This window comes from Myxocyprinus asiaticus, chromosome 18, assembly GCF_019703515.2.
Source record: "Myxocyprinus asiaticus isolate MX2 ecotype Aquarium Trade chromosome 18, UBuf_Myxa_2, whole genome shotgun sequence".
NCBI classification, from domain to species: Eukaryota; Metazoa; Chordata; class Actinopteri; order Cypriniformes; family Catostomidae; genus Myxocyprinus; species Myxocyprinus asiaticus.
The window spans coordinates 45167860-45195566 of record NC_059361.1 but is presented as its reverse complement, the minus strand read 5'-3'; the positions used below and the strand labels follow the sequence as shown (position 1 = coordinate 45195566).

The 27707-nt window shown below is 37.7% G+C and overlaps 1 pseudogene; it reads left to right on the top strand.

Annotated features, from left to right (window-relative positions):
* LOC127456149 (early endosome antigen 1-like) overlaps window positions 1-27135 on the top strand; it is a 70735-nt pseudogene extending 43600 nt beyond the window's left edge.
* Window positions 27136-27707: the final 572 nt, after the last annotated feature.

Genomic DNA, 27707 nt, shown 5'->3' with positions numbered 1-27707 from the left:
TGACTCGGACTTGATGGTTAAGACTTGAGACTTGACTTGGACTTGATGGTTAAGACTTGAGACTTGACTCGGACTTGTTGGTTAATAGTTGAGACTTGACTTGGACTTCATGGTTAAGACTTGAGACTTGACTCGGACTTGATGGTTAATAGTTGATACTTGACTCGGATTTGATGGTTAAGACTTTAGACTTGACGCGGACTTTGTGGTTAATAGTTGAGACTTGACTCGGACTTGATGGTTAATACTTGAGACTTGACTCGGACTTGTTGGTTAATACTTGAGACTTGACTCGGACTTGATGGTTAAGACTTTAGACTTGACGCGGACTTGATGGTTAATACTTGAGACTTGACTCGGACTTGATGGTTAATAATTGAGACTTGACTCGGACTTGATGGTTAATAGTTGAGACTTGACTCGGACTTGATGGTTAAGACTTTAGACTTGACTCGGACTTGATGGTTAATAGTTGAGACTTGACTTGGACTTGATGGTTAAGACTTTAGACTTGACTCGGACTTGATGGTTAAGACTTGAGACTTGACTTGGACTTGATGGTTAAGACTTGAGACTTGACTCGGACTTGATGGTTAAGACTTTAGACTTGACTCGGACTTGATGGTTAAGACTTGAGACTTGACTCGGACTTGATGGTTAATAGTTGAGACTTGACTCGGACTTGATGGTTAAGACTTTAGACCTGACTCGGACTTGATGGTTAAGACTTGAGACTTGACTCGGACTTGATGGTTAAGACTTGAGACTTGACTCAGACTTGATGGTTAATAGTTGAGACTTGACTCGGACTTGATGGTTAAGACTTTAGACTTGACGCGGACTTGATGGTTAATAGTTGAGACTTGACTCAGACTTGATGGTTAAGACTTTAGACTTGACTCGGACTTGATGGTTAATAGTTGAGACTTGACTCGGACTTGATGGTTAATAGTTGAGACTTGACTCGGACTTGATGGTTAATAGTTGAGACTTGACTCGGACTTGATGGTTAAGACTTGAGACTTGACTCGGACTTGATGGTTAAGACTTGAGACTTGACTCGGACTTGATGGTTAATAGTTGAGACTTGACTCGGACTTGATGGTTAAGACTTTAGACCTGACTCGGACTTGATGGTTAAGACTTGAGACTTGACTCGGACTTGATGGTTAAGACTTGAGACTTGACTCAGACTTGATGGTTAATAGTTGAGACTTGACTCGGACTTGATGGTTAAGACTTTAGACTTGACGCGGACTTGATGGTTAATAGTTGAGACTTGACTCAGACTTGATGGTTAAGACTTTAGACTTGACTCGGACTTGATGGTTAATAGTTGAGACTTGACTCGGACTTGATGGTTAATAGTTGAGACTTGACTCGGACTTGATGGTTAATAGTTGAGACTTGACTCGGACTTGATGGTTAAGACTTGAGACTTGACTCGGACTTGATGGTTAATAGTTGAGACTTGACTCGGACTTGATGGTTAAGACTTGAGACTTGACTCGGACTTGATGGTTAAGACTTGAGACTTGACTCAGACTTGATGGTTAATAGTTGAGACTTGACTCGGACTTGATGGTTAAGACTTGAGACTTGACTCAGACTTGATGGTTAATACTTGAGACTTGACTCGGACTTGATGGTTAAGACTTTAGACTTGACTCGGACTTGATGGTTAAGACTTGAGACTTGACTCAGACTTGATGGTTAATAGTTGAGACTTGACTCGGACTTGATGGTTAAGACTTTAGACTTGACGCGGACTTGATGGTTAATAGTTGAGACTTGACTCGGACTTGATGGTTAATAGTTGAGACTTGACTCGGACTTGATGGTTAAGACTTTAGACTTGATGCGGACTTGATGGTTAAGACTTGAGACTTGACTCGGACTTGTTGGTTAATAGTTGAGACTTGACTCGGACTTGTGTGTTAATAGTTGAGACTTGACTTGGACTTGATGGTTAAGACTTTAGACTTGACTCGGACTTGATGGTTAAGACTTGAGACTTGACTTGGACTTGATGGTTAAGACTTGAGACTTGACTCGGACTTGATGGTTAAGACTTTAGACTTGACTCGGACTTGATGGTTAAGACTTGAGACTTGACTTGGACTTGATGGTTAATAGTTGAGACTTGACTCGGACTTGATGGTTAATAGTTGAGACTTGACTTGGACTTGATGGTTAAGACTTTAGACTTGACTCGGACTTGATGGTTAAGACTTGAGACTTGACTTGGACTTGATGGTTAAGACTTTAGACTTGACTCGGACTTGATGGTTAAGACTTTAGACTTGACTCGGACTTGATGGTTAAGACTTGAGACTTGACTCGGACTTGATGGTTAATAGTTGAGACTTGACTCGGACTTGATGGTTAAGACTTTAGACTTGACGCGGACTTGATGGTTAATAGTTGAGACTTGACTCGGACTTGATGGTTAATACTTGAGACTTGACTCGGACTTGTTGGTTAATAGTTGAGACTTGACTCGGACTTGATGGTTAAGACTTTAGACTTGACGCTGACTTGATGGTTAAGACTTGAGACTTGACTCGGACTTGATGGTTAATAATTGAGACTTGACTCGGACTTGATGGTTAAGACTTGAGACTTGATGCAGACTTGATGGTTAAGACTTGAGACTTGCTTGTGACTTCAACATGTGTGACTTACCCCCACCTCTGTTAGATAATTCACACAAAGCACAAAGTTACATATGTCCACCAGGAGTTGGCGCCAATTATATGACACAAACTCAATGATGCAGACTCAGTGAGTCAAAAGGCACTCATTCTGTGAAAACTAAAATAAAATTTCCATGCTATGCAAACCTTTAGTCATTGTTGTGTTTGCATGTGTAATTAGATCTTATGTACAATTATTATGTTTTAATTGTTTGGAGAGGCTTTTGGACACATGGAGACGTTTTTGGACATGAAATTATATTTGTAATGCTATAACTTTTGCTTAGTCGTATCAACAACACAAATTTTCTCAGACACAGTTGATATGATTGGGAACAAAACAAAATCAGTTTTTCGGAGCCACATTATTGACACCCAGAGATATATACTGTATATGTCAAATAAGAAAAATAGGAAAAAAAGAAAATTTTTGGCTCAAGTTTTTGTCTGATTTTTCAGCAGTTTCGAAGGCTGAGAGTCTCAGAATGTATAATAATCTATATCATTAAAACATTTGAAAAGTTTTCTTTACATTGATACCAAACACTCAACCCTCCTTGTTTTTTTTTTTTTTGTCAAGTTATAAGCCTTTAATTTTGGGTATGCCACCGAAACAGGAAATCTTTAAAAACACCTTCAGAGCTTAAAAGGTTAAAACATAGCTAAATCAATATACAAGTTTAAACATTTAAAACTCGCCTGCAGTTTTTTTATCAATTCATTTTCTGCCTCTTGTCTGCTGTTGTTGAGGACACAAATGAAAATGTATGATTGGACAAATATACTAAAATGCAGCTTAATTGATGGCAAGAATGCGCAGAAGAGAATAGCTGGAAAATAATGCGCTTGTCTTAGTTTATACAGATGACAAATAAGACGAAACATGTAGACCAGTGTTTCCCAACCTTTTTTGCTATAAGTACCCCCACAGCACAATCAGTAGGACTCAAGTTCCCCTTTATCGACACAAAACCAAAGATGTGTACCAAAGACTAAATATCATTTAACATTATCATTAAAATTGTAATATCCCTTATGTACAACATGAATTACATTTAATTTTGAATTGCATATGAATAAATCCCATTTAAAATAATTGTAAAACACTCTGGGGCACCAGAGCTCCAAAAGTACAGGGCCTTTCATAAATTCCATCCAGATGAGTGAGGGAAATAACTTGTATATTTTCTAAAGCCAAATGGTAGCTTTATGTGAGGAACAGGCAGAAATTTAAATTGTACATTTGAAAATGTTTTTCCCTCTGACACAGCTCTTACATCTTATTCACACATGTGTTCAATCCAAATGTGGCATGTCAAGAGCATTGTGTGTCCCATTTCTTGTAATCAGTCTTGACACACAATGTTTAAATATGTGGAAGAATGTAAGTCACATGGGTTTGGAACTACATGAGGTTGAGTAAACAATTGGTGTACTTAATTGTAATTCTCTGAACTCTGTTTCCAGAAGTGTTTAAAAAAATAAAAAATAAAAATAAATAAATTAAATGTGTGTGTATATTCTTTCTATTTCTTTCTGCAGGAAGATTTGGAGTTTCATAACAGGCAGTGTTTCCCAGACCCGAGAGGTCCCAATGTTTTCATGGACAGAGAGAATATGGGTGGATGGTGGCCAAAGCATAGTGCTGCAGATACAGGTGTGAAATCTTCTAGACACACTGTCCATATTCTATATGTTGGCTGTGGCCAGTCTTTGTCATTTATTGATTTACTCATTCATGTTTACTAAATTTTGTCAACTCGGTGTAAGCTGTAGTGCAGTAGACAATGGTATGAATTTGGGGTGCTGATTAATCAACAAACAATTAATTCTTGTTAATAATTTGATCAGTTAAGCTTTTCAATTATCAATTAATCAATTTCAGCAGAAGTGCATTTAGTAATTATTCGAGCAGTGTGCGAAAACATTGTCTGTAGAATCATTTGAAGCTAGATTGCATATGGTCACATCTAAATTGTCACGTTTTCTTCAAATTTAGTATTAACGGTAATAAATTATTGGTAAATTAAACTAATTAAATTTATACTAAACTGCCTACATGCATTAAAATATAGTGAACTGAAAATGTATTTAAAGGAAAATACTAATACTTGCATTCCTTAATTAGATGTTTAAATTGTTGTTGAAAATAGATTATATTTACATGGTTTTTGGGGTCCTCCTCATATGTTTATGCAGTTAATTAATTGTTGAATTTAAAAAAACAACAACAAATATTTCCGGAATGATCTTTCCTACTATGAATAAATAGACATGTATGAGGTGTTTGGTTCAGAATTTTAGAAAATAAACTGAACCCAGTGACAGTATTATAATAGTATGCAGTATAACAGCCCTTAGCATATTATTGGAGGTTATTTGTGTAGATGCTGTATGCTGATTTCTGTTTTTTTTTTTTTTTTAGATGGCTTACGGTCTGTTGTCGAGGAGCTCGAACTAGAGAGAAACCAACTGCAGGAGCAGATGTCAAGGTCTAGAGGACCAACTGCAACTTCAGGCTCGTATTGAATTGCTACAGGTACATTGAAACTCTGTTTGGAAAGTACGTATTAATGCATTATGCATTTTTATCAACATTAAAGGGGTCATGAAGTGCTATTTATTATCATTTTATTATCTTTCCTGAGGTCCAGTGATAATGTTATAAAAGTTTTCTTTTTTTTTTCACCAAAACAGTCAGAATTTAGTAATATACGATAATTTTCCACCCTGTCTCTGACCCTCTGTCTGAAACGCTCAGTTTTGGCTAAGCACCTCCTTAAAACTTCAACGTAAACTCCTACTGTTGTGTTTGGCCTCAAGTTCAGCAAACTCAATCGGAAGAGTATGAACCTTGACATTATAAAACTTACATAACACACATCCAACACATTGCATCCGAATATATTAAACTGTTCATCTCAAGCACAGCTGTTAACACTCAGCAGCATAAATTATCAAACAGTCATGACATTTGAAATATTTACTTACGTTTTTGAAGTGTTTTTAACTAACCCTTCCTTCAATAACAGTTCCTTTGCAAAGCTTGAATCGTATTATGACGGTTCACAAACAATTGACGCTGACATGAGCCGAAAAAAAATGAACACATCATAGTCCAAAGAATGGTTAAATGACACATATGTAGGGCTTTACTGGTTGTTTAGATCAGTGTTACTATCAGAAATAATTAATAATTATTTCTGTAATTATTAATTAATATTTAATGAATTAATTGAATCTAACTCATTAAAACCTCATATGGGGCTCCAGTAAATGTAGTGTGCTACGTTTAGGAGCAAGTTTGGTTATTAGCAATAATTAATCATTATCAAAGATAATGATTAATTATTAAAATCAATAGAACATTGATGAGAATCAATGTTAGCTTTTTCTAATCCTTTAAATCAACAATTATCAAAGATAATCATTAATTGTTAACATCGATGAAACATTAATTAAAATTAACACTAGCTTATTTATCATTCAAATTCAACAATCATCAAAGATAATTATCAATTATCAAAAATCAATAGAATATTAATAAGGATTAACATTGACGGGGCACCACCCTGAAATCAGGGACTAATAACCAGATAGTAAAACAGTCTCAATATTAGATTGTTTTCTTAGGAAAATCGACATCCGAAGAATATCGATTTTCAGGAAAAAAACAATGAATGAAGGCTTGAATCCGAGCACTGACATCCCGTCAGCATGACACAGGTGTATGCAAAACAAACCAAAACACTTCTCTTTGTAATATAAACAAAGTTTATTTATGCAGTAATATCAATTAATAATTAATACAATGCAGTCAATAAACTTCTGACTTACAACTACAAACTAAACAGTGATATGATTAGATATGGAAATCAAAATAATCCTATGGTAGGACCACAATACAGCAAATCAAATTTGTGATAATTAATACCCTGAGTATTAATAATGAGCGGACATGGCGGTCCGTAAACTGTACAAGCAAAAACCTTGAAACACAAGAATAACACACTATAATATTCTATCTCTGCCCAGACGTAAACCTCTTACTTGAATCGCATGAGGATGCAGGTGGAATGTGTGTTCATCCGTCCTTTAACTCAGACTCGGTTCCTCGAGGCTCAGGTGATGACGGGAGGCCGTTTCCTCGCTCTGTCGGCAGGCGGTACGGCTGCTGATTCTTGGCGGGCTGGCGGAGAAATCAGAAACGTCGACTTGATTGAAAATGGAAGAGAAATCTTTAATCTCTTCACTTCTGCAGGCAAACGGATGACGTTGTGGATTGCTTGGCGGTCTCCTTCGGATCCGTTAGAGTGTTCGGTTGAACACAGAGTAATCTCAACTCGTCCAGCGAGATGGAGATTGTATGGCCACAGTTTCAAGTCAGACGTTACTTCCTTGTGCAACGAGACTGCACCTGAGAGCAGAGATGAGCTGCGTCTACACACGGCAAGCAAAGTTGCTGGAAGCAAATCCCGGAAGACATTTCAGAGGTATTTCTACTGCTGATGATGTCATGGTTGAGGGACGTTCTGTTGTGTGCCTCATCCAATAGGAGTTGAGTGTTCGATCCTTTAGTGAGCAAGGCTTCATGGGATTTGTAGTCTGTTTTGGACTCCCTTTGTTTGATTTTGGTGCGATTTTTATCAGTATAATTTATGACCTGGTATGTGGGGGCCTGAGTTAGGTTTTACGACTGTGTTAGGCCTGCCTTTGTCTTCTATCTGAATACATGAGGCCCAACACACACATTCTGTAGGCGCACTGTGGTGCACATCACCGGAAACACTCTGAAACGGTCAAAGATGTCCATCGTCAAAGAAAATTAAAAATAGCGCAGATGTGCGAAAGCAACAAGAAGTAGCAGCTGAATGAAAGAGAATGGCTTCTCATCTTTAGAGTTGTAACTTGACACTCCATCTTTTAAAAGCAGCAAGATACATGGCAGCGGTCAAAGAGTCTGTGTAGTTAATGTTTATATACAAAATAATTCAAAATAGTCCTGATGGGTCCCCTTTGGTGTAATGTTAGGAATAGTCAGCCACACAAGGCCTGCTCTCTTGACTTGAACTGCGTGCCAGTGGGCGGGGCCACGGGTGCGATGACATGTTGTGGATGTGTAAATACAAATGAGCAGTGTGTCGTGATGTCACGAACAGACAGATTTCAAAACGAGATGTTTCAGCAGGGTGGCAACTATAAATTCTCTTTTTAGACTGGGGAGGAAGTTTGAGTTCTGAAATTTACAGTATGTTTTTATAGTACAGTTACGTCTTATATGTCTAAATATCAAGGAAAATTTGATTCTCAGTTTCATGACCCCTTTAATATGCAAGGCTCACCTAAGGACATAGCAGCTTTTCATCCTGAAACCATGCCAATTGACCCTTTGCTAAGTTACTTTTTCATGTCTGACATGAGCCCCTGTCCCTCTTACAGTCCTGGTACTTTACCCTTAGAAACTTCTAGATGAGAATCTTAAGAGGAATAGCACACTCGATGAGACGTTTCCCCTCTTGCCTTCGCATTCACAAAAGTAACCTCATAGTGACGTCATCTAGTGTCGGCGGTTTTTCTTCTGACGTTGTTTGCCGGTGCGAATGCATGGCAACAACAAAAACAGTGTGAATTACAGGGGGTCTTGGGGGGTCTCAGACCTCCTGAATGTAACCGGAGACCCCTGGAAAGCTAATTTGCTCATTCTTTGGGGGGCTTCTTTAAAATCATGTGATTAACCTGATCGGAATCGGAGCTGATCAAGACCTCCCTTGCTTTTGACGTGACACACCACTCGTGTCCGGTGTAGACAGGGTGTAAGTGAACACCCTTGAAGGTGCACTCAGTAAAATTTGTGTTCATGTTGCACTGACAACTTGTGGCTTGATGCAGCATCAAGCAAAAACAGAAGTTCTCAGTTACTGATGTAATTGTAAAAATGTGATATTCGCAGTCAGCCATGGTTAATTTATTCCTGGTCATATGATCTCAATATGCCGGCGCTCATGAATGTGTGCCCAGCACCATATGTAGAATAAAACAGCTTTTTCTTAAAGCCCTGTTCACACTGCTGGCAACATTGCACAACAAAATAACACAATTCCATTCATTTTCAATAAGAGCAGAGCGACTTCGGTGACACGAGCTGCAGTTACCATTGGCGACAGAGGTCACCATGGCAAGCGACAACACAAAATTGAGAAAGTTTTAACTTTATGCAAATGACGAGCGACATTCGGGAGTGACTACCAATGAGAGTGAAGACAGTGGAGCTCACATCATCCGTCTCCAGGCAGTGAGTGTGCGAGATACTGGAGTCGAGTGCAGGCAAGACGGAGAAGTTAAAAGTTTCTGTGAGCGATTTCACTGTTCTGTATAATTTGTCTATAACAGATCCACAGACATGGATATAGCCTAATAAAAATGATGCATGGAAAACCGTGTCAGAATTCCGAGTGAGTTTGATTCATACATTGATACATCATTTATCTTCTTCAGATGATGCATTGAGCACTGTTGCAGGTTATATCAAAACACTCTCCCCTGCAAAATGTTCATTTTCAGAGACAATAGATCTGATTCCTTGTCAAATTAGAATGATATCTTAGTTTTACTAGCAGTATAGTCTGTAATCAGAATTTCTAAAGCTACTATGGCCAGATGTGCAGTCCACCAATAATATTAAAGTGACAGCAGTAGGATTGCCCACCAGCGACGCAGATCGCAGAGTCTAGCAAAACCAAGCAACGGTGTCGCTGACGGTGTGAACGGGACTTAAGACTGATATGGCTAAAGCCATTATTTTATGTGGAGTACATCTTTTTAAACTTATTTTTCCAAATATACTATTCTAATATTACTATTTCATCTTCTTTAAAAGTGTAGCAATTAGCAAAAAAAAAAATAATAAAGTAAAAAAAAAAAAAAAAATACTTGTTTGCACCTTTAAAGACTTACTATTTCTACCGGCAGCAGAGTATGGACAAACATGGCTTATTTTAGGGAAAAACCTACTAATTTGTCGTTTTCCAACCTGAGAGCTGCTGTTATGTGAATTTATTTTAGCCTTGATATCTGAGCTATATTAGATGTTAAATCAAATTGCATTTTACATTGCAATATTTGTGAAAAAAATCTCAAAATGGTTTTTTTAGGGCTGTCAATCGATTATACATTTTAATTAAATTAATTACATGGTATATCAATTAATTAATTGAATTAATCGCATACATAAATATTTGCTGAGAAAGCCCATCAAGTAACAATAATTCAATATATAATGATTAAATAATTATAAATAAAATATATATTATAAAAATGTATGATACGTATAGTTGAAATGTATTACATTATTTTGGCACACAAGTATTAAAAAAGACAATACAAAAAGTGGCTTTAGAATTCAGTATATTGTTTATTTGCATATTATTGGACATAAGCCTATCATTGGCCTACAGTTCACAGCAATCCATTTTGCAATTGAATTCGTCAGTCAGTTTGAGATTTATTATAAGGGATTGTCAAAGGACGCATCAATGTACACCTGCGCCAGACAGAAGCTTTTGGAGCGTCTCGGTTGCATCGCTTCATACTGTTACGGTTGCATACTGTTTTTAGGTTGCTGTGTCAAGTTAAACAAAGTTTGAAACTTAGAAAAACACATCTTGAGATCCCTGCCTTCGGATTTGTGCTCCATCAAGCTGAGTTTGAACACAAGAACATGTTCTCATCTTGTGTTGTCTGCTCTCAATAAGTGCGGTGTGTTCTCTGTCGGTTTGAGCTGTGCATTGCCTATACAGCGAGTTTCGCTTACTGCACCCTGAGGTGGTACTCCAAGCTTGAATTGCTCCGCCCGGGTACATGATTAATTGCGTTAATTTTGTATGGCATTGTTTTTTGTATAATTAATCACACCGAATTAACGCGTTAAATCGACAGCCCTAGTTTTTTTTACTAATGTATGCAGCCTTAGTCAACTAAAAAAGAGAGAAGCAGCATTTTTTTGTGATAACTATTGATAATAATAGTAATGAACAAAACTGTTTGTAACATTTTTACAGTGTTCTCACAATGGTACTTTGAACTCCATAGTTATTATCACCACTACTATGACCTGAATCAATATTTAAATGTGTCCGCAAATAACTATTGTGAATGAGGGCTGATGGATACTATAATCCATGTATTCTTCCCAAAAAACATGTAAGATTTAGAAAAGGTGTGTATCCTTTCTGGGTACATTTTGTCAATGTTATAAGTGCCCCAACAACGTTTTGCCATACTTTTGAATGATTTCTGTCAAATGTTGCAATAAGACATACATAGACTTAAAAAAGCAGAAGTTCAGATAATATGGCGGAAAGCAACATTTTCCAAGGACGGATTGGTCCGTAATGTTTCTAAGGTGGGGCTTAGCGAAGAGTCAATTTCATCTGTTAGGATCAGAATCAAATGTCCAAAATGAAAGCTGAAAGATTCCGGTCCTTTTTGTCTGATAAATTGATTGTTAGAAAATATTCTACTCACATTTTATTTTGGTCTGTTTGAATCTTGTTGATATGAGTGTTGGATAGTCAGTTAATCACCTAGACATTGAGTGAACTATAGGATTTTGTAACACAGGTGACATTTGGCATAGCTGAAGGCGGTCAAGCGATATCTCAGGTTTGTTCATGTTTGTGTGAGCTTCTGAGAGCATGTCTGGCAGTGAAATCTATTTTTTTGTACCTGTTTTATCACCGTCCTGTTCCCACAATAAATAAGTGTGCAGTTCTCACACAAATTATTTTTCACATTTCAATCAATATGCAAACATGAAACACTGGGTGTGCAGTGGGGTGCTTCTTTGTTCTAATTGTTTTGCTTGAATTGCTGTTCTGATCTGTTTCCTAGCTATTCCATCAGAATGAGTCAGAGCGGCTGCAGGCACAGGTCACTAGCCTTCGCAGTCAGCAGGTCAAAGATGCAGAAAAGCACCAGCTACTCATCACCAGTCTGAACGAACAACTTAAAGGGTATTTACTTCAAATAAGCTTCTGGTTCTGTGATTTATTCATCAGCTGCTGTTGTGATTTATCCATTAGCTTATGAATAAATGTACATGTGTAGTTTCCACTAATGCAGTGTGTTAAAAAGCAAAGTCTATAAAGTCAATAAAGCATCTGTTGACTCAGACTGAACAGCACACAGGAGTGTCTGGAGTATTCGCTCATAGGAAAGGAGCACACTCTCGCTAAAACCTCTGAGAAACTGGAGTGTATTGAGAGTCTGAGAGAGGCTTTACGGACAAAAGAAAAACAACACAAAGACACAGCTGAAAAACTGCTGCAAACTGAACACAATGTGAGTAAGAAAGTGAACTGACTGTCATACACTTTATAAATGAAATTACCGTGACATCACACAGCAGGAAACCTCACTTTGGGTTCTTTTGGGCAGCAGCTTTCCATGGTTACATTGCATTATTTTTATTTGCATATCCTTTCACAAACAGCAGCCTATGTGCTGTGGTACCATTCATCCCTTTAGACCTTACTCGGTGGTATAAGATTATCATTAGGTCATAATGTGACCTCATATCTCTCACTACAGTTTGGAAATTTAAAACAGCCATTTGCGATCTGAGTTTGTGTGATTCCTTTGTGACATGTTCAAATCTACCAACTGCAGCAGTGGGGCAATTGGGATTTATTAGAGCAGAGGTGATCACGATGACGGTGATCTGTGAAATGTCATAATGTTTTTCAGATTCTGAGTTTGTTCTCATCCACCAATCCTGATGGAAACTAGGTATTTTAATCCCAAAAAACAGCACTTTGGGGGCATTTTTTAAACTCTATTTCAACAAAGCACCCACTGAAAGCAGTTCTTTTCTACTGTACCAAAACAACAAGTGCCGGAGCTGAGCGTTTGTTTGTAAACAGTAACTTCAGCTATATATTTAACAAATAAGTTTGCATGACTTTATCTTTATAGCATTAAAGGGATAGTTTACCAAAAAATTCAAATTCTCTTATCTTTTACTCACCCTCATGCCATCCCAGATGTGTATGACTTTCTTCTGCAGAACACAAACAAAGATTTTTAGAAGAATATCTGTTCTGGTCACCATTCACTTGCATTGTGTGGACCTACAGAGCTGAGATATTCTTCTGAAAATCTTTGTTTTCGTTCTGCAGAAGACATCTGGGATGGCACGAGGGTTAGTAAATGATGAGAGATTTTTGGATGAACTGTTCCTTTCAATATAGCTACATACCTGTAAACTTAACAATAAATATATGCATGTCAAAAATTGCTTATTAAAATCAATCTCTGATACATCAGACTGGACTACTACATCTGTGTAAATAAGATTGCCTTCCTATGTAGCTGGCTGAAGTTATGAAGAAATGCAGCATCTTTGAAAAGAAAAACTCAGAGATGAAATCAATAGTTGCAGAGCTGACGCAGAAACTCAGTGTGCTAAAAGACAAGGTAACATCATTCACTGGCTCCCATAACTCAAATGTCGTTTTTTTAATTTGTGAATGAGATTTGACAATATTGTCATTTATATTTTTAATGTTTAAGTGCATTATGTTTTGACAGAAATTAATTAACTTTTCCTTCTATTCCATTTTATTTTTTCAGGTGCAGAAACAAGAGGCTACTATAGAATCATTGCAGAGTGATCTGGTTCAAACAAACGATGAGCTTGACCGACTGAACACTGCTTATGTGGAAGAAAGAGCACAGCTCATTCATGACTTGCAGAGCTGTGAGCGTAAAATCGACAGCCTTAAAAATATAATCACTGACAAGGACAAAGAAATATTAGCTCTATCATCCAGCACAACAGAATGTTTAGAGCAAATTCATGAACTTAAACAGCAAGTAAAGCTCAAAGAGACTGCACTGGCTAACGTTGAACAGGAAGTTCAAACAATTAGAGACCCACAGCATTCTGACCAACAGTCCTTTAATAACTTAATAGCTGAGCTTATGGAACAATTGAAGAAAACAGAAAGTGATCTAAATGTGGCTAAAACGTAGGGAGAGTCAAAGAGTAATGATATTAAAGACTTGACAAAGCAAATAGAAGATGACGAAAAAAATTCAAGATCTCAGACTGGAATTACAGAAGGTGAATGTGAATCACAAAGACCATCTGTTGGATTCAAAACAAATGCATGAAAAAGAATTGAAATTCTTCAAGGAGGAATGTAATAAGCTTCTTGCTGAAGTCACCAAACATAAAAGTGAGCTTCAGACTCTTTCTAGAGAGCTTGAGGAGAAGGTTGCATATCAAGAACAGCTCAAGCAAGATGTCCAGGGCAAGTCAAAGATGATATTTTCATTGGAGCAGAGGCTGAAGATTGTACAAGAGGAGGCAGAAGGAGAGAGGACTAGATATAGCACAGAACTCAAGACTAGAGATGAAGCCAAGAAAAAGCTTGAGAAAGAATTGTCAAGTAAAAATGAGAGTATAGCTACGATAAAAGCCCACTAGAAATCTGTGAAGAATGACAACCAGAAACTTGAAGAATCACTTAAGGAGAATATGGGAGAGCTTGAAATACAAAAGCAGCTCCTGGATAATATCAAGGAAGAAATGCACACTCTGCAAGATCAGAATTCCAGCTTGCTATTACAAGTCAAAAGTCTCACGGATGACAGTTGTCTATTAAAGCAGAAAATTGACACTGGAAGCCAATCTCTCTCTAATGTTTTGGAAGAAAATAACATTTTGTTAGCCAAAATATCTGAGGTTGAATTTCAGCTTATAGAAAGTGCAAAAACAATTGAAGACTTGCAGAAAGAACAGGAAGACTTGTCTGTCAGAGGAACTGAACTGAAGAAAGAACTTGAGCAAAACAAACAGTCCATGTCTGAGATGTTGTTAGAGAAGTCAAATGAATGCAGCCAGCATAATGCATTGCTCAGAGAGAGCAAAGAAATGATTTCATCTTTACAAGTTCAAGTTGAGTCTTTAAACAATCAGATTGACCAATCAAACTCCTGCATGACTGAGAAAGAAAGAATTCTAGGTGAGAAAAATGCATTAATTGATCCATTAATCCAGCTTCTTCAAATCCAAGAGGCTATGACTCGACTTCAAAAACAGGAAGCTACTTTGAAAACTGAACTAATGGGAAAAGATGGCATAATGCAAGCTCAGGTTGCACAGTGCACATCTTTACAGAGTGAGCTTCAACAACAAAGACAGCATTCATCTAAACTTCAAAGTGAGTTTGATTCTCTAAGAAATGAATGTACAGGATTGCCCAGGAGTCTCCAAAAAAGCGAAACAGCCCTCAGTAACAGGACTCACAAATGTCAAACACACATAGATGAGCTTAGAGAAAGAAACGAGTCTGTGGCACTACTGAGTGATCAGTTGGCTGCAGTGAATGAGATCAGTGTGAGGCTGGAGTCTGAAATCACTGCAATTAAGGTGGCACAAGACATTTTGCTTACTGATAAAAACAAACTTAAAGAGGAACTGGCTCAGATTCAAGCTGGTGCCGTTAAACACCATGACCATATGCAGTGTTTGAATAGTCAGAATCAACAATTACAAGCCATGTTTGAAGGAAAAGAAAAAGAAGTGCTTAATCTGACCCAGGTTGTATCTGAAACAAATAACAAGGTAGCAATAATGACCAAAGAGAATGAAAACCGTGCTTCTCAAGTCTTTAGTCTAGGTGAACAGAATAAGAACCTTCAGAAACAAACGACCGAACATATAAAGTCACTTACAGAAATGACTAAGGAGAGAAACACTTTACAAAACAAAATCTCAATTTTTGAGATGCAAGATGTGGAAAACCGTAAAGTCATTGAAGACTTAATTAAACACAAGAAAGAGTTGCTTTTGCAGGCAGAGGAACTTCTCAAAGTTTTCAAGCAGAAGCAGCAGTCTGGAGCCGAGAGCTTACAGGAAATGTCTACAGAATGTGCAGCCCTCTCAAAACGTGTTGTGGAGACAGAAGAGGAAGTAGCTCATCTAAGAGGGGAGCTTGAGTCCTCCAGTTCTCAGGTCATTTATTACAGCCATGTTGTTCTTGAAAAGGACAAAATCTTGAAGGACCAAAGTACACAAATGGAGGCTTATCAGCACCAACTTGAGCATCTTCATAAGATTCTTCCATTACTCCAGGAACAAGCCATTGCTCATAAATCAGGCTTAATAGAAAAAGATGTGCTGCTACAGAAAGAATCTAATGCATGCAATTTGTTTCAAAATGAACTTGGTCATGAAAGAGAACTTGTTTTTAATCTGCAACATGAGATAAGAGTCTTTGAAAGTAGAGTGTTCCAGATTAAACCATACTTTGGAAGCAAAAGAAAGCTCTTTAAGAGAGAAAACCCTTGAGTGCACAGAGGAACTGGACAAAAGAAAATAGTCTGTCCTGTTGCTAACTAGTCAGTTTGGTATTATGAATGAAAATAATGTGAAACTTAAATCCGAAAATACTAATTTAAAATGCACTTTAGAGCAGCACTTAACAGAAAGTGCAAGACTGAAGGAGGAATTAAGACAGAAACAAATAGAGCTCGTAGAACTTCAGGATACTGTTCAGGCACTTACTGAGCAAAACAATACAATAAAATCTGAACTGAAGAATTAAATGGTAGAAATATTTAGACAACAGAAGATGATTGCTTCCCTACAGAGTGAATTGGCTGGAAATGAAGTTTTACACCTCACTTTGCAGGAGAAAGAGGAAGCTCTCAGGGTGCAGGAGATGAGTGTCAAAAAGTTGCAAGACAATATGTTGGAAAGCGAGGGCCAAATCAGCCAGAAAATGTATGTGATTTCTGAACTACAGAAAGAAGCTCAGAGTTTACAGACAGCTTTGCAAGACAAAGATGGTTTGCTGTTAAATAAAGTACAAGAGTTCTCTCTGGTAAAAATGACATTAATGGCTGAATCAGAGGCATGTAAAGCCCAACTGTAATTAGAAATGGATGTAGTTGCTACATTTCAGGGAGATTTACTGAACTTACTAGAAAAGAATAAGCATCTCATGAGTGTGGTTGATGAAAAGGATTATTTATTGAGGCAGGAGAAAGAGAACTATCTGTGCTTGCAAGGTAGTGTGGCAGAACTGGAAAACAATATCACAACTGAACTGTCTACGGACTATCCTCAGAGGCAACACAACTCTGGGAAACACAAACTGAGAAAGAACAAGTCATTTTTGCTGCTCAGTCTCAAATGCAGAAACTGGATGAGTTATACAAGAAGCTTCAAGAGGAATATAATTTGACCAGACAAGAGCTACATAAAGTTATCAATGAAAAATCATTAAAGGAAGAGGAGGAAGGTAAATTGGTAATGGAAAAGGAAGATATCTGCAGAAACACCATTTTGCAGATTCAGAGAATGCAGGAACAGGTACAACGCAACCAGCAGCAATCTTGCACAATGAATGACATGGAGGAAGAAATGAAGATGGAGAGAGAACAACTCCACATCCAGGTTAGTGATGAAAATGAAACTAAATGAATTAAAATTAGGAAATCAAAGAATTTAACAAACCTAGAGTCTGAAAATTAATGGCTTAAAAATGTTAAACTAATCACAGACAAAAGATTTATCCACAGTAAGACTGAAATTGAAAAATTAAAGCACATAAACCACTAAAAACAGTGATAGTGTTGTATCGCACCAATACTATTGCACATTTTTGACCCATAGAAATGCACATTTTAAATGCACAATTCTGTTAAACAATAAAAATATGTTAACATTTCCTTAATTTATCTAAGGCATAGTTCAAATATCCTGACAGAGGGACTGGGTTAAGACTCCTTTACTGATATTGTTATTTCATGAGGCTCTTAATTATTGATTCTGCTTTGTTACCTTTAAAAATGTACCTTAGTTCTTGCACAGAACTTATAGTAATACTGTGGTATTTGTAAAAATACGCATGGCGCTTCATTATCATGGTTAGAATACAATTTTAATTTTTAAAGTTTTTTTTTAACCCTTTAAGCTCGATGCTGACAGGCCAGTGAGAAAAAAATAATAATTGTAAAAATATTGATAACTACAGTCTTGACCAACACAAAATAGGTATCGTTTGAAAGCTTAGAAGCTTTACTTTCCGACGCATGCAGGCATTATGACCAAAACTGAACAAGTGCTTTGAAATTTGCAGACAAATCAGAAGTGTTCCATTTTGATCATTTATATTAAAAACAAAATTGCACTGTACATATTGCAATTAGTAAAAACATCAAACTCATGAACAGCCATGTGTCATATGTTGTTGGAAAACTCTCAAAGAGTAGAATACAACCACCTATTCGTTTTACTCACAGACAAAAATGTAGCAAGTAATAGCTAAGTATATTTCTTTGACAATTTTGTTGGTGTTGCTTATATACCGCTTTTGCGCTTATAACATCACGAAAAATAAACGGAACATAAAATCTCACATTCCATTACTTTGAGGAGGTGATTATCTTTCAAACGAACCCATACACAAGGTAATAATCCACATGAAGCACAATGTTACATATGGCCACCAGGAGGTGGTGCCAGGTAAATGACACACACTCCATGTAGACTCAAGGCACTCGTTCTGTGAAATCTCATGACTAAACTCATGTCTCCATGCATACCTTTAGTCATTGTTGTGTTTGCATGTGTAATTAGTTCTTTTGTGCAAATATAATGTTTTATTTGTTTGGAGAGGCTTTTGGACATATGGAGATGTTTTTACACACTATGATCATTTATTTTTGTAATGCTATAACTTTTGATTGCTTTGTCGTATCAACATACATTTTTTCAGAGCCACATTATTTACACCCAGAGATATATAATTTAAAATAAGAAAAATTAGATTTTTTTTGTGAATGTGTGTTTAGCATTTTCTTAGGCTGAGAGTCTCAGAATGTATTATTATCTATATAATTTAAAAAAATGAAAAATTTTCTTTGTAATGATAGCAAACACTATCATTACGGGGGGGGGGGTGTTGTCAACTTATAAGCTTTTCATTTTGGAATGCCACTGAAACAGGAAATCTTGTCAAATTGTTGGCTTGCGTGCACACCCAAAAAGTGTGAATAAAAAATGTCACAAAATAGAGCATTGTGTGTGTGTGTGTGTGTGTGTGTGTGTATATATATATATATATATATATATATATATATATATATATATATATATATATATATATATATATATATGTAGTACTGTGCAAAAGTTTTAGGCACATAAGATGTTTCACAAAAACATTTGTCTTAAGATGGTTATTTATATCTTCAGCTTCAGTGTGTCAATAATACATGTTACAAAAATACATGTTAGACTCTCAAACATTACTTTTGCAAATAGAAAAGATTAGAATAGAAGAACAGGGAGCCCTGCAACAGATGTCATGGCCCCCACAGAGCCACTGAACATCGTGTCAGTTTGAGATTACATAAAGAGACAGAAGCAATTGAGACAGCCTAAACAGATGAATTCTCCAAGAAGCTTGCATCATCCTATCTGCCAACAACCAAGAATAACTGTGTCCAGGTGTACCTAGGAGAATTGAGGCTGTTTTAAAGGCAAAGGTGGCCACACCAAATATTGATTTAGCTTTTTTATGTTTACTGGACTTTGTATGACATTAATTGATAAATCAAAACTATTTATGGCATTATTTTTGAAGACATCCTCACTATGCAACATTTTTCACAAGTACCTAAAATCTTTGCACAGTACTGTATATGTATTACTCCCCCACCCAAATGGATTGGGGGGGCCCTAAATGGTGCCATTCCTAGAGTATAACCATATCATATGGATTAGAACATCATATAAGATGACATTCTGTCTCATGATTAATAAAATCGCTAGGTTAAGAAAATGGCTCGGTGCATAAACTGACCACTGTTCCCTGAAATGTAGACTCAACATTTTATAATGTCATCATACTCTTCCATATTGGGCAAAACATACATATCAGTTAATGTTTCAAAAAAACATGATTTAGTGTTTCATGACACTTATGAAAAACAAAGTTACAAAAAAGTGGTGTGAATGTTTGTCTGTGTGAGAGCAGGTGTCCATGGCTCTGCGAGGTAAAGATGTGTCTCCAGAACACTGGGTCCAGTTTCACAGCCACCTGCAGCGGTGCCAGTTAGAGATACAGCAAAGAGACTTTGGCCTCCAACAACTCAACATCAAGGTACACATCCATCTGTTACACCTGGACAACAAAATAAACTGCTAAATTTGCTGTCATTAATTGTGTTCTTTTGTGTTCGTGTATTATTATCCTTTCATATGCACTAGTTGCAACAGACAGTTGACGAAAAGGCAGGGGTGACCGCCCAGTTGAGCACCATTTCCCAGATGCTCAGAGACACACAGCAAGCTGTTAGTGAGCTGCAAAACCACTGCTACTTGCTGGAAAGACAATCGCAAAATCAGTATTCACCTTTGCAGGTAACTAGAAGTCTCATTCTGTAAATTTGGATCTGAAATACTGTTTTAAAAAAAAATATATGCTACTACAAAAATGCTTTATGCTCTTACCATGGCTGTCAATCAATTAAAATATTTAATCATAATTAACCTCTTCAACTCTGGTGCATTTTTTGGCTGCCGCCAGCAATTTTCCACACCCAAATTAAAAAAATGTACATTACATGCATACAGTGGACTAATTGCCAAAAATTGGTCTCATTTTATACAAAGCCCTCATAATTAAAAATAAATAAATATTTCAATAATTCATAAATAATACTGTATATGTTTTATGTCCTTATTTTATAAGCATGTATTTCTGGTTCTGTTTGCTCTATCTCCCTGCAATATGTCTTATTTCATTCCACTAGATGGCAGCAAAAAAAAGTTCTTTATCAACATCCATCACAATATACAGATCTGAACTCTAGGTGGCACTCTAACGCAGATGAGCTATTTTGGATTGCATGTATGTTCTCCGCTATTTTGTTGAAAATTTCAGCTTCTGATTGGATTAGAAGCTCAGTCTAGATGTCCTTTGATTTTCTACATATTCTAACACCTATTCATTGTTTATCATGCTTTTTTGCTGGAATGCAATTTTATTCTGGACATCTGAGATTTTTTTTTTTTTTATTACAGCTGAAGTCAGAAGTTTATATATACCTTAGCCAAATACAGGTGCATCTCAATAAATTAGAATGTCGTGGAAAAGTTCATTTATTTCAGTAATTCAACTCAAATTGTGAAACTTGTGTATTAAATAAATTCAATGCACACAGACTGAAGTAGTTTAAGTCTTTGGTTCTTTTAATTGTGATGATTTTGGCTCACATTTAACAAAAACCCACCAATTCACTATCTCAACAAATTAGAATATGGTGACATGCCAATCAGCTAATCAACTCAAAACACCTGCAAAGGTTTCCTGAGCCTTCAAAATGGTCTCTCAGTTTGGTTCACTAAGCTACACAATCATGGGGAAGACTGCTGATCTGACAGTTGTCCAGAAGACAATCATTGACACCCTTCACAAGGAGGGTAAGCCACAAACATTCATTGCCAAAGAAGCTGGCTGTTCACAGAGTGCTGTATCCAAGCATGTTAACAGAAAGTTGAGTGGAAGAAAAAAGTGTGGAAGAACAAGATGCACAACCAACCGAGAGAACCGCAGCCTTATGATTGTCAAGCAAAATCGATTCAAGAATTTGGGTGAACTTCACAAGGAATGGACTGAGGCTGGGGTCAAGGCATCAAGAGCCACCACACACAGACATGTCAAGGAATTTGGCTACAGTTGTCGTATTCCTCTTGTTAAGCCACTCCTGAACCACAGACAATGTCAGAGGCATCTTACCTGGGCTAAGGAGAAGAAGAACTGGACTGTTGCCCAGTGGTCCAAAGTCCTCTTTTCAGATGAAAGCAAGTTTTGTATTTCATTTGGAAACCAAGGTCCTAGAGTCTGGAGGAAGGGTGGAGAAGCTCATAGCCCAAGTTGCTGGAAGTCCAGTGTTAAGTTTCCACAGTCTGTGATGATTTGGGGTGCAATGTCATCTGCTGGTGTTGGTCCATTGTGTTTTTTGAAAACCAAAGTCACTGCACCCGTTTACCAAGAAATGTTGAAGCACTTCATGCTTCCTTCTGCTGACCAGCTTTTTAAAGATGCTGATTTCATTTTCCAGCAGGATTTGGCACCTGCCCACACTGCCAAAAGCACCAAAAGTTGGTTAAATGACCATGGTGTTGGTGTGCTTGACTGGCCAACAAACTCACCAGACCTGAACCCCATAGAGAATCTATGGGGTATTGTCAAGAGGAAAATGAGAAACAAGAGACCAAAAAATGCAGATGAGCTGAAGGCCACTGTCAAAGAAACCTGGGCTTCCATACCACCTCAGCAGTGCCACAAACTGATCACCTCCATGCCACGCCGAATTGAGGCAGTAATTAAAGCAAAAGGAGCCCCTACCAAGTATTGAGTACATATACTGTAAATGAACATACTTTCCAGAAGGCCAACAATTCACTAAAAATGTTTTTTTTATTGGTCTTATGATGTATTCTAATTTGTTGAGATAGTGAATTGGTGGGTTTTTGTTAAATGTGAGCCAAAATCATCACAGTTAAAAGAACCAAAGACTTAAACTACTTCAGTCTGTGTGCATTGAATTTATTTAATACACGAGTTTCACAATTTGAGTTGAATTACTGAAATAAATGAACTTTTCCACGACATTCTAATTTATTGAGATGCACCTGTACATTTAAACTCAGTTTTTCACAATTCCTGACATTTAAACATAGAAAACATTCCCTGTCTTAGGTCAGTTAGGATCACTACTTTATTTTAAGAATGTGAAATGTCAGAATAATAGTAGAGAGAATTATTTATTTCAGCTTTTATTTCTCTCATCACATTCCCAGTGTGTCAGAAGTTTACATACAATTTGTTAGTATTTGGCAGCATTGCCTTTAAATTGTTTAACTTGGGTCAAACGTTTTGGGTAGCCTTCCACAAGCTTCTCACAATAAGTTGCTGGAATTTTGGCCCATTCCTCCAGACAGAACTGGTGTAACTGAGTCAGATTTGTAGGCCTACTTGCTTGCACACGCTTTTTCAGTTCTGCCCACAAATGTTCTATCAGATTGAGGTCAGGGCTTTGTGATGGCCACTCCAATACCTTGATTTTGTTGTCCTTAAGCCATTTTGCCTCAACTTTGGTGGTATGCTTGGGGTCATTGTCCATTTGGAAGACCCATTTGCGACCGAGCTTTAACTTCATGGCAGATGTGTTGATGTTGCTTCAGAATATCCACATAATTTTCCTTCCTCAAGATGTCATCTATTTTGTGAAGTGCACCAGTTCCTCCTGCAGTCACCCCCAAAACATGATGCTGCCACCCCCATGCTTCACGGTTGGGATGATGTTCTTCGGCTTGCAAGACTCACCCTTTTTCCTCCAAACATAACAATGGTCATTATGGCCACAAAGTTAAATTTTTGTTTCATCAGACCAGAGGACATTCAAAAGCTCTTTGTCCTCATGTGCACTTGCAAACTGTAGTCTGGCTTTTTTATGGTGGTTTTGGAGCAGTGGCTTCTTCCTTGCGGAGCAACTATTGGCTTCCTATAAAAAATTTAAAGGAAGCTTGGCTGTGCTAGTTTTGTTTTTTTTTTTGTTTTTTTCCTTTTCTCCCCAATTTGGAATGCCCAGTTCCCAATGTGCTCTAAGGCCTCGTGGTGGCATAGTGACTTGCCTCAATCCGGGTGGCGGAGGACGAATCCCAGCTACCTCCTTGTCTGAGATGTCAATCCGGGCATCTTATCACGTTGCTTGTTGAGCGTGTTACCGCGGAGACATAGCACGTGGAGGCTTCACGTTATTCTCCGTGCCATCCACGCACAACTCACCACGCGCCCCACCGAGAGCGATAAACAAATTATAGCGACCACAAGGAGGTTACTCCATGTGACTCTACCCTCCCTAGCAACCAGGCCAATTTGGTTGTTTAGGAGACCTGGCTGGAGTCACTCAGCACACCCTGGATTCGAACTCTGTTCCTTTTAATTAGCTCATTAGATTTTCAGTGTTTATGCAGATGTGTTTGGAGTTATTGAGTTTGTGTTTGTTTCAGCATGGAGTCAAACACATCCTGGTCTTCTCAGAGGGACTTTAGCATTGAGCTGGAAACAGACGAGGAACAGTTTGAAGCTCTTATTCTAGATCCAAACCAGCACCTACTCATGCGCAAGGTACTGAATGTTTAAGTGAACATATTACAGAACTTCCATGTCACATTACTGCTTCATCAAAGCTTCCAGTCATCACCTGCAGCTATTTTAACTAGGGCTGTCAATCGATTAACATTTTCAATCAAATTAATTGCACGGTGTGGCAATTATTTTATAATTATACAGGGATGCAAACTACTTACCTTTCGGCAAATCTTGCCATTTTGCCGTCACTTTTATGATTTGTGCAAATCCAAAGAGTTTTTGTTTTGGGGGGGCTTCCACACAGCGCTGCAACACAGTCTGTGACGCCTCAGCGCAACCTCGGCTGTTTTTCACACACGTTTTTGCCTCACAAATGATGCCTTTGAGAGTACAAAGTAACAAGAAATATAAAAAAAAACTGTTCAAATTTATGAGGAGTTATTGATTGTCTCATAATTTCTTTTAATTAAATATTACCCAGTTATTGAACTTAAGTTATTACATTCACGAGAAAACGCAAAGACCATAAACAAATCCTCTTTTCTCTTTCTGCAGACATAGCAATTGCCATTTTTTTTCTCTTCTAAATGTTTATTGTGCACATCTCCCGCTTTCTTGCATGGCAAACTCGTAAAATCGCCCCTCCATGACTCTTTCTGTAATGCTTGTCGTGGAGGGCAAAGCAACGCTTGACGCTGACGTTGAACAGAGCGCTGACGCCTCGATGCAGCTCGTGTGAAATGCGCTTTACACTGACGAAAGGACATTATTGAAACTCAAAATAATAATTATTATTAGGCTATTATTGTTGTCTGATAAAAGTCATGCTCAGTCAAGTCAGTAGGTTTGTAAACATGCAAATTTTAATTTGGAAACGGTAAGGATATTATTGAAACTCATATTAGACTATTATTGTTGTCTTTTTGGATGTGAAGTCATGCTCAGCAGTACACAATCTAAAGGAAAATTACACCGATCAGCCACAACATTAAAACCACCTGCCTAATATTGTGTGTGAAAATCGCAGGAGATCAGCAGTTACAGAAATACTCCAAACCTGCTCGTCTGGCACCAACAATCATCCATGTGATTATCTAATCAACCAATCGTGTGGCAGCAGTGCATAAAATTGTGCAGATATCGGTCAGGAGCTTCAGTTAATGTTCACATCAACCATCAGAATGGGGAAAAAATGTGATCTCAGTGATTTTGAATGTGGCATGATTGTTGGTTATTTTTACCAGGCGTTTCATGGTAGGTAAAACACGCTGTCATTTTTACCGGCGCAGAAACGCGCAGTCCGGAAAAGTCTGGAAAAACTACTTACATGACCGATTAAAATTACTGAAAAGCTCAGGTAATTATTACATTTCCCCACGTCCCCATTTAAAACGAATCCCGTCCGAATAGGGCTTTTGGCTGCGTCACATCTCACTAGTGACGCTGTGTCAAATTAAACATAGTTTGGAACTTTAAAAACCATATCACGAGACCCCTGCATTCTGTTGTGCTCGGTCCAGTTGTCATTGAGCGCAAAAACGTGTCATCTGTGGAAGGCTATGCTGCCTGTTGCTCTCGTTGGTTTGACGAGGCGTGGAGCTTCGAATGGCCCCAACTGTCACAGATTTGCGAAACCATTAAGGTGGTACATCAAGCTTGAATTGAACAGCAGGAACAATCCTTATTAGGCAATTAAAGTGCTGGTCAAAGCATGATTAATTGCGTAATGTTTTTAACTGTTTTTTATTTAAGAAATTTTATATAATCAATCATACTAAATTAACGAGTTAAATTGACAGCCGTAACTTTAACCATTAATATCCATATAAATGTTGAGTTCTGGCTTGACATTGAAGCTGCCAATGTGTTGTGGAAAGAACTGCCTGCTGATTCCAAACCGAACTGTCATTTTTCATTCTTTTAAGTAAACATTAATTTTGTAGTAATGTTCACTTTTGTAGTAATGCTTTCACTTTTGAGTGTGCCTAAATGTTGTGCTGTGTGTTCTTCAGATGAAGAGTGGGATGCACTTATGCCGGCGTTGGCTCAAAGGAAGGAGCATATACTGTTCCAAACAGCTGACATCCAGGGCAAAATCACGCTATATATTCATGGCTTACCTTCTCATGCTTCATGTGCTGGTTTTAATGTGCCTCAGTGGTGCCCTCTAAAGTACAACCACCATCAAAATCACACAAATGAAGCATTTACCATAAACTTTGGTCTAGAAGGCCCTCAATCTACACTGCATCATAATGACGGTACAGGAACATCTCATCGGTTGCTCACTTAAATGGTGTAAAGCAGAATAGTTAACTGCATTTCTGAGATACCGCAACCTTCAGCTGAAACTTACCGCAGATCACTGTCATATTTCAGCAAATAAATTCCATGTAGGCTTCAACACCAGATTTGATAATGCCAGAGATTGTGTACATTCTCACACACACACACACACAAACATGTCATTAGACATGATTCCTACCTGCTGAAATGGTTATGCACTGAAATTTTTAATGATTTAGTTTCTCAAGCAATGATGCTTTGCACATTCTACACTCAAATAAGCTGAAGGTAAATTTGAGTATGTCAGTCTTTATTGGCTGCACTAGAAATTAATATGTGAGATCAAAAGTATAAAGTATTTAATGTTCTTTGTATAGAGAGAATACTTAAGAGAAATTGTTTTGTTTGCGCACTAAATCTGCTGAAATGTTCATCCCAGTTAAAAGGAAAGTAACATTCTGTTACTTGTTTTACTTGCTTATTGCTGTGCAAAAACACTGGCATTGAAGGGTTAGTTCACACAAAAATGTAAATCCTGTCATCATTTACTTACAATCATGTTGTTCAAAACCCATATTACTTTCTTCACTTGAACACAAAATGAGATGTTAGGGACTGGAACAGCCTCAGTCATTCATGAATAGTGAATAAGGCTGTCAATGCCGATCATTCTGCATAACATATCCTTTTGTGTTCCACAGTAGAAAGTAAGTCACACAGGTTTGAAACAACATGAAGGTGAGTAAATTATGTTTTGGGTGAACTAACCCTTTAACAACTACATTTTGTTGTGGACTGAGTTTTGAATATTTCTGTTACATATACTCCAAATTAAATACGCTCTGATTTGCTGAGTCACAATGTAATATTACTGTTGACAGCAGTCACACTACATTGTCTGCATAAATGGATGTAAGTGGAGTATGATTTAGGAGGAAACAAGTTAATCTTTTTTTAATTAAACTACTGATACCTTCCATGTTGTCTGGTTTTCTCTTACACATGCACACAGTTTTTCTTTGATGTAAACCAAATATATAATCAGATATATTCTAGTAAATAGTACAAATTTGAGACAAACATTAAATGATACAATACAATGATTAGCCAAAACATTATGACCGCTCACAGGTGAAGCAAATTGTTGATTATCTCCTAACAAAGCCACATGTCAAGGTCTGGGTAGATTAGATGGTAAGCAATCAATCAGTTCTATAGGAGAAATGGGCGGGAGTAAAAACCTGTGCAACTTTGACAAGGACCAAATTGGTATGGCCAGATGACTGGGTCAGAGCATCTCTAAAATGGCAAGGCTTGTGGGGTGCTCCCGGTCAGCAGTGGTGAGTAACTACTGACAGTGGTTCGAGGAGGGACAAACCACATACTGGCGACAGTGTGTTGGGCGTCTAAGGCTCATCGATGCACAAGGGCAACAAAGGCTATCCCATCTGGTCCGAACCAGCAGAAGGTCTACTGAGCCACAAGTCAGAAATGTTTAATGATAGTTACGGAAGGAATGTGTCACATCACACAGTGCATCGTATGGGGC